The sequence below is a fragment of the Spermophilus citellus genome (assembly GCF_964194105.1).
Source record: "Spermophilus citellus genome assembly, chromosome: 7".
NCBI lineage: Eukaryota > Metazoa > Chordata > Mammalia > Rodentia > Sciuridae > Spermophilus > Spermophilus citellus.
The window spans coordinates 50,227,885-50,238,669 of record NC_138188.1 but is presented as its reverse complement, the minus strand read 5'-3'; positions in this window follow the sequence as shown (position 1 = coordinate 50,238,669).

The following is a 10,785-nucleotide window of genomic DNA, read 5'->3' as shown; positions in this document are numbered from 1 at the left end:
TGACAGTTTGTGACCTCAGTTAAACCTACCGCTGGTTTCCGCAGGTGCCAGCAGGAAAGGAAGTTGAAGCACTTAATTCCTTCCACCGCCCCCAAATATAACCACATACATATTTCTTGTATTTGAATTGTGCTTGACACCACAAACCCATCCATAAAAGGAAAACTGAAAAATTAGGTGTCACAAAAATTTAAAACTTTAGCTCTGTGAAAGACCCTCATAAATGGCATAATTAAAAGAAAAAAAATATATATATATATATACCATAAATATAGGCAAACCACAATTCTAATAAAGGACGCATTTAGAATATTGAAAGCACTCTCAATGTCCAATAGTAAAACAGCAAAAATGCAATTAGAATAAGAGCAAAAGCCCTTGTAGTGGCACCCCCTTTCTCCACAGAAAATCTTAACTAGGCTTCTCCAGAAATCTTCACCATGGCTGATTTTAGGACTGTCAACAAAAGAGTCTCTACAAAAGAGTTAAATATAGATAAACTTCCTATTTTCATGTTGCCCTATTTTACTTGGCTGCTAGCCTGGAAGAAATCAGCACTCCAGGTGCTGGACACCCCTTACTAGTTTTTCACAAACATGCATCCAGTATAGTAGTTTGTATGTACAGAAATGTGTAAACAAGGCCTCTGGTCTTGAGCTGGAGCCTCACAAAGATGTCTACATTTCTGAGATAAGAGAAGTTACCAATTGGGCTCCATGGTAACAGCTTGCAGGGGGAGGAAAGAAAGGAGAGAAGAAGCTCTCTCCCCTTCTCAGGTGTTGTCCCTTCAAGGACAACTTTCCCAGAACAGTGAAAGAAAAAAAGCTGCTTTATGTGAACTTCTGCAGACTGTGAACTTCTGAGACCCTCCCCTTACATGCTGGGTATAAAATTCTGAAATTACCTGAACTCGGGGTTCAGGGGATTGATTACGGTAAAAGCTGTGCCCTCTGAACCTGGCTGCAGCCAAATAAAACTGTTTCCTGCTATCTTTGGTGCCATGCCTTATCTGTCCCTACAACAACATGATCAGTTCACTAAAGAGGATATATACACAGGGCAAATAACCATATAGAATGTCCTATCTACATTACTGGCCACAAGGAAATACAAATTAAACTATACACCACTACCAACATCCATAGTTTATATTAGGGTTCACTCTTGGTATCACACCAATGTATACTTACATGTTTCCATGCTTTTTATCGCTGATAATTTTCCATTGTATGGCTATACCAGTTTATGTTTGCATCTACTCAAGACCTCTTGGTTGCTTTCAGGTCTTAACAATTACGAGTAAAGCTACTCTTCACATCTCTGTAATCTTTAATGTGGACAAGGATTTTCAATTCATTTGGTGACTGACTACCAAGGAGCCCTAGTAAAGGATTTCCCCCCACCTGCTCTCTGCCACAGAAAGAGCACTGACCTCTTCACCATGTGAAGACACAGCAAGAAGGCCTTCACCAGATCCTGCATGTCAGCATCTTGATATTGCATTTCCAGAACTATGAGAAATAAATTTCTATTGTTTATAAATTACCCCAGCTATAGAATTTTGTTACAGCAGCACAATTGAACCAAAATATCTTCAATCATTTCTTTCATGGATTGTGTTCAAGTTTTATCTCAAGAGTCATCACCTAACCAGGGTCATCTAGATGTTTACTTCTTACATTCTAGGAGTTTTATAATTTTGTGTTCACATTTGGGTTTATGATACATTTGGAGTCAATTTTGGTGAGAAGTGTAAGGACTGTTCCACAATCTTTTCCCATGTGGCTGTCCAGATGTTCCAGCATGTTTTTTCTCCATTGTATTGTCTTTCTGTTTTGTCAAAGACCAACTGACTACATTTGTGTGGGTCTAGTTTTTTTTCAATGATTTTTGTGGTCCTGGGGATTGGACACATGGGTACTCTACCACTGAGCTATACTCACAGCATTTTTATATTGTTTTGAGACAGGGTCTCACTAAATTGCCAAGACTGACATCGAACTTGTTGATTCTCCTGCATCAACTCCCATCACCCTGTAGATGGAGATAAGGCCTCTAAGGGGTAATTAGGGTAGGGCTCTAACGTGATAGACTGTTGTAAGAAAAGAGATACCGCCAGAGATGCGAACATACTGAGGAAGGGTAAGGTGAGGACAATGAAAAGGCAGTCTTCTCCAAACCACGGGGCGGGCTCAGGAGAAACCCAACCTGCTGACACTGACACCATAATCTTGGATTTCCAGCTCCAGAAAAAAAATTTCCATAGTTTCAGCCACCTGGTCTATCGTATTTTGTTTTGGCAGCCCTAGCAAATGAATTCGTTCTGGATTGTTTTATTTATTCAGTCATAATCTAACTTCAAAGACCTTTCTTTCAGCACAGGTCCCTAAATTAAAATTTGCTTAGAAAGCTAACTATAGAAATATATTTTCTCTGCATTTCCACACTTTCCTTTAAAATTGTAATCAAGGAGCCAATACAAATACAAATACAAATGTTTCAAAAATAAAAGATTTTGTAATAAAATACCTCAGTGAAATTCTTCATAAAACCAAATTACCCATGTATCATCTCCTCTTAAAGGGAAGTGTCATATATCTACCTGCCCTCCATTTGCTCAGGTTATAAATGACAGATAACAAACAACCGCTGAGGATGGCTTCATAAGAAAAAAAAGAAAAGGAAAAAATGATGGTTAACTGTATATCACTTGAAATTACTGTAGTTGGTCCTAATTAAATAATGCCAATCTACAGTAATTTTAACATAAATAATGTTAAGGTAAACTTAGCTATTACTTACAAATAAAAACAACATATTTCATTAATGTTTTATTTTTAATTTTTTAGTTGTAATTGGACAGAATACTTTTATTTATTTAACGTGGTGCAGAGGATCAAACCCAACTCCTTGCACATACTAGGCAAGCACTCTAATGCTGAGCCCCAGCCCCTAATGTTTTATTTTTAGAGACTGATTGTGGAACAATCATTTTGAACATTTAAATAATCCTTCATGTAAAAAATCTGGAGAATTTACTCCAAATACTAAAATACTGCATAAATATCAAAGTTTAATGCATGGTCTTTTATTAAATCAACCAAACATAATAATATTTCACATATACTCAAAACACTTAAAAAACAGTACAAGATTATTGAGACTAATGCTAGATCATCCCAAAATGATAAAACAAACGGTTGTGTGCTACACATTTCATTCAAACTCTACAAGGGTGCAACTATTTTATAAAGGTTTCAATAATGACAGCCTTCAATATTATTTTTTTTGGAGTCTTTTCTTTCTTTCTTTCTTTTTTTTTTTTTTTTTGATGTGTGTGTGGTACTGAGGATCAAATCCAGAACCTTGAGCATGCTAGGCAATGCCATACTTCTGAGCTATACCCTCAGCCCTTATATTAATTCTTGCAAGACAATGTCTGAGGACAATAGATATATACATTCTGTTAGTGATTGATTCACTGTAACTGAAAAGGGTATCAAGTTTTAAGAGACTTACAACAATTCCCTATGAAATGTACTGATACCTTCTCCTTGTTCCTGTCACCAAGACTGCTTTGTGGTTAATCATTATTTTTCACAAAAAAATTATAATAAAGTTGTATTGCCTATATTTTTTTTGAGAGAGAGAGAGAGAGAGAGAGAGAGAGACAGAGAGAATTTTAATATTTATTTATTTTTTAGTTTTTTGGCAGACACAACATCTTTGTATGTGGTGCTAAGGATTGAACCCGGGCCGCATGTATGCCAGGCGAGCGCGCTACCGCTTGAGCCACATCCCCAGCCCCTGTATTGCCTATATTGACAATAAAAAGCTATTCAACATTTCTTCTTCTTCTTCTTTACTATACTGGGGATTGAACCCACTGAGTTACACTCCTACCCTTGTTATTTTGTATTTTGGGACAGACAGGGTCTTGCTAAGTTGCCCAGCCTCGCCTTACATTTATGATCCCTCCTGCCTTAGTCTCCCAAGTAGTGGGATTACAGATGTGTGCCAAGGAACCTTTTTCTAAATGATGCAAAACATCATGAGTTGTGCAAACTAACAATGCTAATATTTTAACATTTCTTTAATTATATACTTGGGCAAAAACTTTTTAAAGAGTGTATATAATTATTAAAAGTTTTCAGTCTGCTACATAAATCTATTTTCTCTTATATACTGTTTACTCTCCTCCTCTACAATAAAACAAACAGATTTCTTAAAGGCAACTTTTATAACCCAATAATTAAACAAATTTCCTATTTGATTAAGGAAGAGTTCTGCACATTAATCTGTCCTTATTATACAACCTGCTTCCACCAGAACAGAATTCTTGGAACAAATATTAGCTCTCTTTGCCTATTCTATCTTTGCTAACAAATTAGTGGAGTAAAATGAACATCCTAACATCAGTTTTTACTTGTATTAAGTGAAAGTCCCAAATCAAACAGTGATTGCATTAAAAATTTAGCACTGTCAATTCAAGCATATAAACTGAAATGAAACAGAATACTATGCTGTATTATAGCATCTCATATCTTCTAATAGGATATCATGCCTTGTTATCTAATAAAAACATGGGTTTAAAAAAAGTCCCAGTAGCCACAATGTACAATATCACCTTTTATGTAACTAAAATGGTTTTTATTAAATATGTTGATCCTACTTATAATGGAACTATTTTAAAGTTTATTTTCTTTCTCTAATACTATGGTAAAAAATACTTTGGAAATCTGCATGGGACATTCCCAAGAGGTTGTTTCTTCTTCTTCTTTTTTTAATATTTATTTTTTGATATAGATGGACACAACACAATGCATTTTATTTTTATATGGTGCTGAGGATTGAACCTGGGTACCACCTGTGCTAGCCGAGTGCTCTACCGCTGAGCCACAATCCCAGCCTGTTTCTTCATTTTTAGCAGGGCCTGTGCTTCACAACTTTACTCACTCTTCTAACTACTTGGGAATACATGATTCCCCAAAATGCAAAAACAAATTTGATCATCTGCTATGTGAAACAATGATTCAATCATTTAGTATACAGCAACATGCAAAAAAGGGGAAAGGCTAGGAGATGCATTGTGGGACATTGCCGCAGTCTGGCTGGGCACAATTCAGGAGCCACTTGTCAAAAGAAACTAACTTTATTTTTAGAATTACAAACGCCAAACAAAACAGCTCCTCAGGAAAAAACCCTCAGAGCCCACCTGCCACCACCAGCTTCCCACAAGCCTCTCACTCCCACACAACCCTCACCACCTCCCACAATCCTCCTGTTCTTGAGGCTGATTGGCTGGGTTGTGTGGGCGGAGCCAAAGAAGTCCCCCAATGAGCAGCTCCGTGGAGGAGCCAATCAGCTAGATGTTGCTGGGGCCGCTGTGAGCCAATCATCAGCTGGCAGTCTGAAGGGCAGGGAAACAGCCCAATGAACATCACCGCAGAGGAGCCAATCAGCTAGATGTTGCTGGGGCTGCTGTGAAGTTTGCTGGCAGCTGGAAGTTTGCTGGGGCCCCTTTGGCTGTGGCTCTCAACATCTCCCCCTCTCTGTTTAAACAAGCATGTGGCTTGGGGACCGTGCCTGCCTTAGGTTGTCCAATACTACATATGGTCCTTACCCGTCTTCGGATGAGCTGACTTCAGAGCGTCAGCCTCCTGTCTTAAGTTGGTACCATTGTAATTGGATCTTACCCGTCATTGACTACCGGTCCAGTATACAGCCACACCTGTGGAGAGGTCTTTGTCATGACAAGCAGAAGGGAGGAAGATACACCAAGCCAACTGATGGCTCTTGTTGGAAAAATTGTACCACCGATGACATCATCAGCAAAAATACACCAACACTACCACAAGTCGCTGCACCAACAGATAGTTCACAATGCATACAAGTGAGTTCACAATGCATACAAGTGACACATAGTTTAGGCAAGTTCTGCAAGCAGTTCAGTGATGGCTATTGCAGAAACTGTAGATTTGTTTTATCCTTGTCTTCACTGGCACTGGGATGAAGATAGGAATTCTAGCAATAATGGCTAAAGAAAAAATTATGTAACATTCCAGAAGGCACTAAAAGAAAACAATTTTCTTAACAATTTACATTATCTTGAAGAGAATTATTAAATATAATGAAAAGGAAAGGTGAAAGTAAACCAACAGATCTGTTAACCTTCTTTTTTGTTTACATATTAAAACAATTCTTAATAGTTATTTACCCAATTTAAATTAAACCATTTAAATCATGTGAATAAAAAAAATATTTGGATCCATTTTTTCATGAGCGCTCATCATATATGATATATGGACATACGTACATTCAAACATATAACACAAAACACAAGTGTGCACACATAATATAATACATATAACACATAATAGTAAAGGCCTTATAACTTTTTACAGGTGAAATCTCCATTGCAATATTTAAAAACTCTATAGTCAAAAAAAAAAAAAAATAGAACTGATCAGCAAAACATTAAACTAGGTCTGTATGAGCTCAAAAACCAAAATAGAACTTCATGATAAGGGAAAGGGCAATAATAAAATAGATATTGAAAAAAGCATCCTGGTTCTGTTGCAGATGTAAGGATAGCCAAATTGGTGTTTTGGATATCAGCTGTTATGGATTTGAGCCAAATCATCTTCTTTTTGGTCTGTAGAAATCGCTTTAGATAATCTCTCTGGAATCCAAATCGGCTGCTGTTCTCCCTGTGGAAACACACAAACAGGCCCCCGACTCCAGACAATCACTGGGTCAGGATTTTAGTTAATCTTTCTGGAACCCAAATCGGCAGCTGTTCTTCCTGTGGAAACACACAAACAGACCCCCGACTCCAGACAATTACTGGGTCAGGACCTTTCCATTGTCCTGTTAGAATATCTTTCCAAAGTACCTTGGGCTTATGTACATTTTTTGGACACATATGCCTTTCTGCAGCACTAAGTCCTGATGAATCCAAATTTAAAAAGTTTAGAATAAAAAGGGTTATTTTAAGTTTATCTTTGGGGAATATATACCCCTTCCCAATTCCGTCTTTTTGCTTTAATAAGTACATTTTAATAGTTTGATGAGCTCTTTCAACTATGCCTTGTCCCTGTGGATTGTATGGGATTCCTGTTATATGAGTAATGCCAAATGATGAGCAAAATTGTTTAAAAGAGGTAGAAGTATAACCAGGGGCATTATCTGTTTTTAACTGTTTTGGAATGCCCACAGTGGCAAAATTTTGTAAGCAATGAGCTATAACATCTTTAGTTTTTTCTCTGGCATGAAGGGAGCCCATCAAAAATCCAGAAGAAGTATCAACTGTAACATGCAAATATTTTAATTTTCCAAATTCTGGCAAATGTGTGACGTCCATCTGCCAAATATGGTTAGGTATCAATCCTCTAGGATTGACTCCAAGATTAACTTGTGGTAAAAAGGTTACACAATTTTGACATTGTTTTATTATTTGTCTAGCTTGTTCCTTAGTTATTTTAAAACGCTTTTGTAAAGTATTAGCCTTGACATGGAACCTTTTATGAAAATTTATAGCTTCTTCTAGTGTAGAGAAAATATGTATGTCATGTGTAGTTTTATCTGCTAAATCATTGCCCAAACTAAGGGCTCCAGGCAATCCTGTATGTGCCCTAATATGTCCTATAAAGAATGGATCTTTTCTGTCCCAGATTAAACTTTGTATAGTGGAAAACAAAGAGAAAACAGTAGAAGAAGGGGAAATCCTACCAGCATCTTCAAGGGATATTATAGCATTAACTATATACTGACTATCAGAAAATAAATTAAATACAGAATCTTTAAACATCACAAAAGCTTGTAATACTGCATTAAGCTCTACCTTTTGAGCTGATTGTTTGGGTACTAGAAATGTAAAAGTTTGATCAGGTGTAACTATTGCTGCTGTACCATTATTTGACCCATCAGTGAATATATTTGGAGCATTCATGATAGGTGTTTTTTTTTTTTTTGTCATTTTTGGAAAAATTACAGGATGCAATGACCAAAAAGACAATAAAGGATTAGATGGTAAGTGGTTATCAAATGAAACATTAGATTTGCACATGATTATTGCCCAAGTATTTAACTCATTAGCTAATTCATCAATTTGATTCATAGTATATGGAGTAATAATTTTATTGGGAGAAATTCCAAATACTCCCTTTGCTGTTTTTATTCCTTTGAGTATTAATTGTCCTACAGCCTCAGGATACCTAGTAAGAATAGTGTTAGGAGAATAAGATAAATGTATCCATAATAATGGACCTTCTTGCCAAAATACTCCTGTAGGAATATTTTTTGTTGGTAGTACAATAAATAATAAAGGCAAACTTATGATCAATTCTATCCAAATGCATGTTCTCCATATATGTTTCAATGATTTTTAATGCCTTTCTTGCTTCAGGCGTTAACATTCGGGGTGAATTTGGATCTGATGGACCTTTTAGGATATCAAATAAAGGTCCCAATTCTCCTGTTGGAATACCTAGATAAGGCCTTATCCAATTTATGTCTCCTAATAACTTTTGAAAGTCATTAAGTGATTTGAGTTGATCTACTCATATTTGAATTTTTGGTGGACGGACCATGGTTGAGGATAATAGAACTCCTAAATAATTAATTGGAAAATTTAATTGTACTTTATCTATTGCTATCTCTATGCCAATGTCTTTGCTTGGCACAGAATCACGAGCCACCACACAGCTTTGTAGATTCAAACAGCAATTCTTTATTCCCGAACTCACACCAGCCTCCACACACGTTCTGGGGCAATCCCAGTTCTGCTGCCACCCAATTCACCTACTACACGAGGCTTTTTTCCCAAAATGCTCTCTGAATCTCACGAGAGCTCAACGGGAGCTCAGGTAGCAGGAACGCCCTATTTCCAGCAGCAATAATCCTCAACATCGAACTTCCCTAAAACCCAAGGTCTTAAACTGGGAACGCCCTAAACCCAAGGACCGGGATACTATACTTCCTCAAACTGCAGGATAAACCCTAATCCTGGATCCACCCTCGTCCTTGAGTAGGGTCATCTTTCTCAAACACACATGCAAGGTCACAGCAAATTTAACATGGTTACGCTGGCAAGGAAATCGATGCGTCATTCCTACTTGGTAATGGCCCTCAGCATCTCTAGATTATATTTTTTTAATAAATTTGTAAGTGTGGCATAACATTCTAGCAATGTGTTTTTAGCTTTGTGTGCTAATAATACATCATCCATATAGTGAAATATTTGTAGTTCAGGATTTTGATTTCTAAGTGGCTGGATTACTTTGTTAACATAAATTTGACACATAGATGGGCTGTTAGCCATCCCTTGAGGGAGTACTTTCCATTCATATCTCTGATCAGGACCTTCATGATTTAGTGCAGGGATAGTAAATGCAAAACGTGGACTATCCTCAGGATGAATTGGAATTGAAAAAAAACAATCTTTAATATCTATAACTAAAACATACCAAGTTTTTGGCAAAGCAGACAATTGAGGAATCCCCGATTGAGCAGGTCCCATAATGACCATTTCATTATTAATGGCTCTTAAGTCTTGCAATAATCTCCATTTACGAGATTTCTTTTTGATGACAAAAATGGGAGTATTATGGGGAGATACAGAAGGTTGTATATGTCCTTCCGCTAATTGTTGTTTGACCAGATCATGGGCTACTTGTATCTTTTCTTTAGTCAAGGGCCACTGAGGAACCCATACTGGTCTTTCTGATTTCCATGTAATTTTTATTGTCTCAGTGGCCCTTTGTGAAAATCCAACCCATGTCTGCCTGTTCCTTGATCTATTTGTATTGGTGCTGCTATACCTTGTTCTTGTTTTTCTAATCTTTTTCCTTTCCTAAAACCTTGTCTAGCCATAATAGTGGGTGCATTTTGATTGTTGTTATTTGTTAATGTCAAACCTAATTGATCTAAGACATCTCGTCCCCATAAATTTACAGGAAGATGATCCAATACATATGGCTGTATAGTTCCTTCACATCCTTCAGGATCCTTCCAATCTAATACCATTGCGCTTCTATCGGGATTAGTCACCACTCCTAGGCCTCGAAGCGTTTGAGTGGCTTGTTGTAATGGCCAATGTTTTGGCCATTCTTGACGAGAGATGATGCTAAGGTCTGCACCTGTATCCAGTAGCCCATTAAATTCATGTCCTTGAATATTTAGTTTTAGCATGGGGCGAGAATCTAAATTTAAAGAAAGCATAGCCCAATCTACACCGGTGGAGCCTAATCCCTTGGAACCTCTTTCTACAGCATGACTGGAAAATTTATCATGTAGGCTTGGTATTATTAGTAACTGTGCTATTCTATCTCCTGGTGAAATTACTGACATACCCTTTGGAGAACTGGCTATAATTTTTATTTCACCTTCATAATCGGGATCAATTACCCCAGGACTTATCAAAAGTCATTTTAGAGTAGAAGAGCTGCGTCCCAATAATAAGCCTACTGTTCCTTTGGGAAGAGGTCCTTTTACCCCTGTGGGAATGATTTGAACTCCCATCTCTGGAGTTAGTACTGATCTGGCAGAGGAGCAGATGTCCAACCCTGCGCTCCCTCTGGTTTGTCTGAAGAGGGATCTGATGGACAATGTGTCCTGGTCACTACCCTGATGGGGTTGCTGGGTTCCTCCAGTGCTCCGTATATTTGTGGTTTGGGTCAAAACAAAAGAGGAAACTTAGAATGGCTATCCATCCTCTCGCCCTGCCCTCAGGGGCGAGCAGTTTACTTACCCTCAGTCGCTCCCGTGCGAGCCACCAAATGCCGC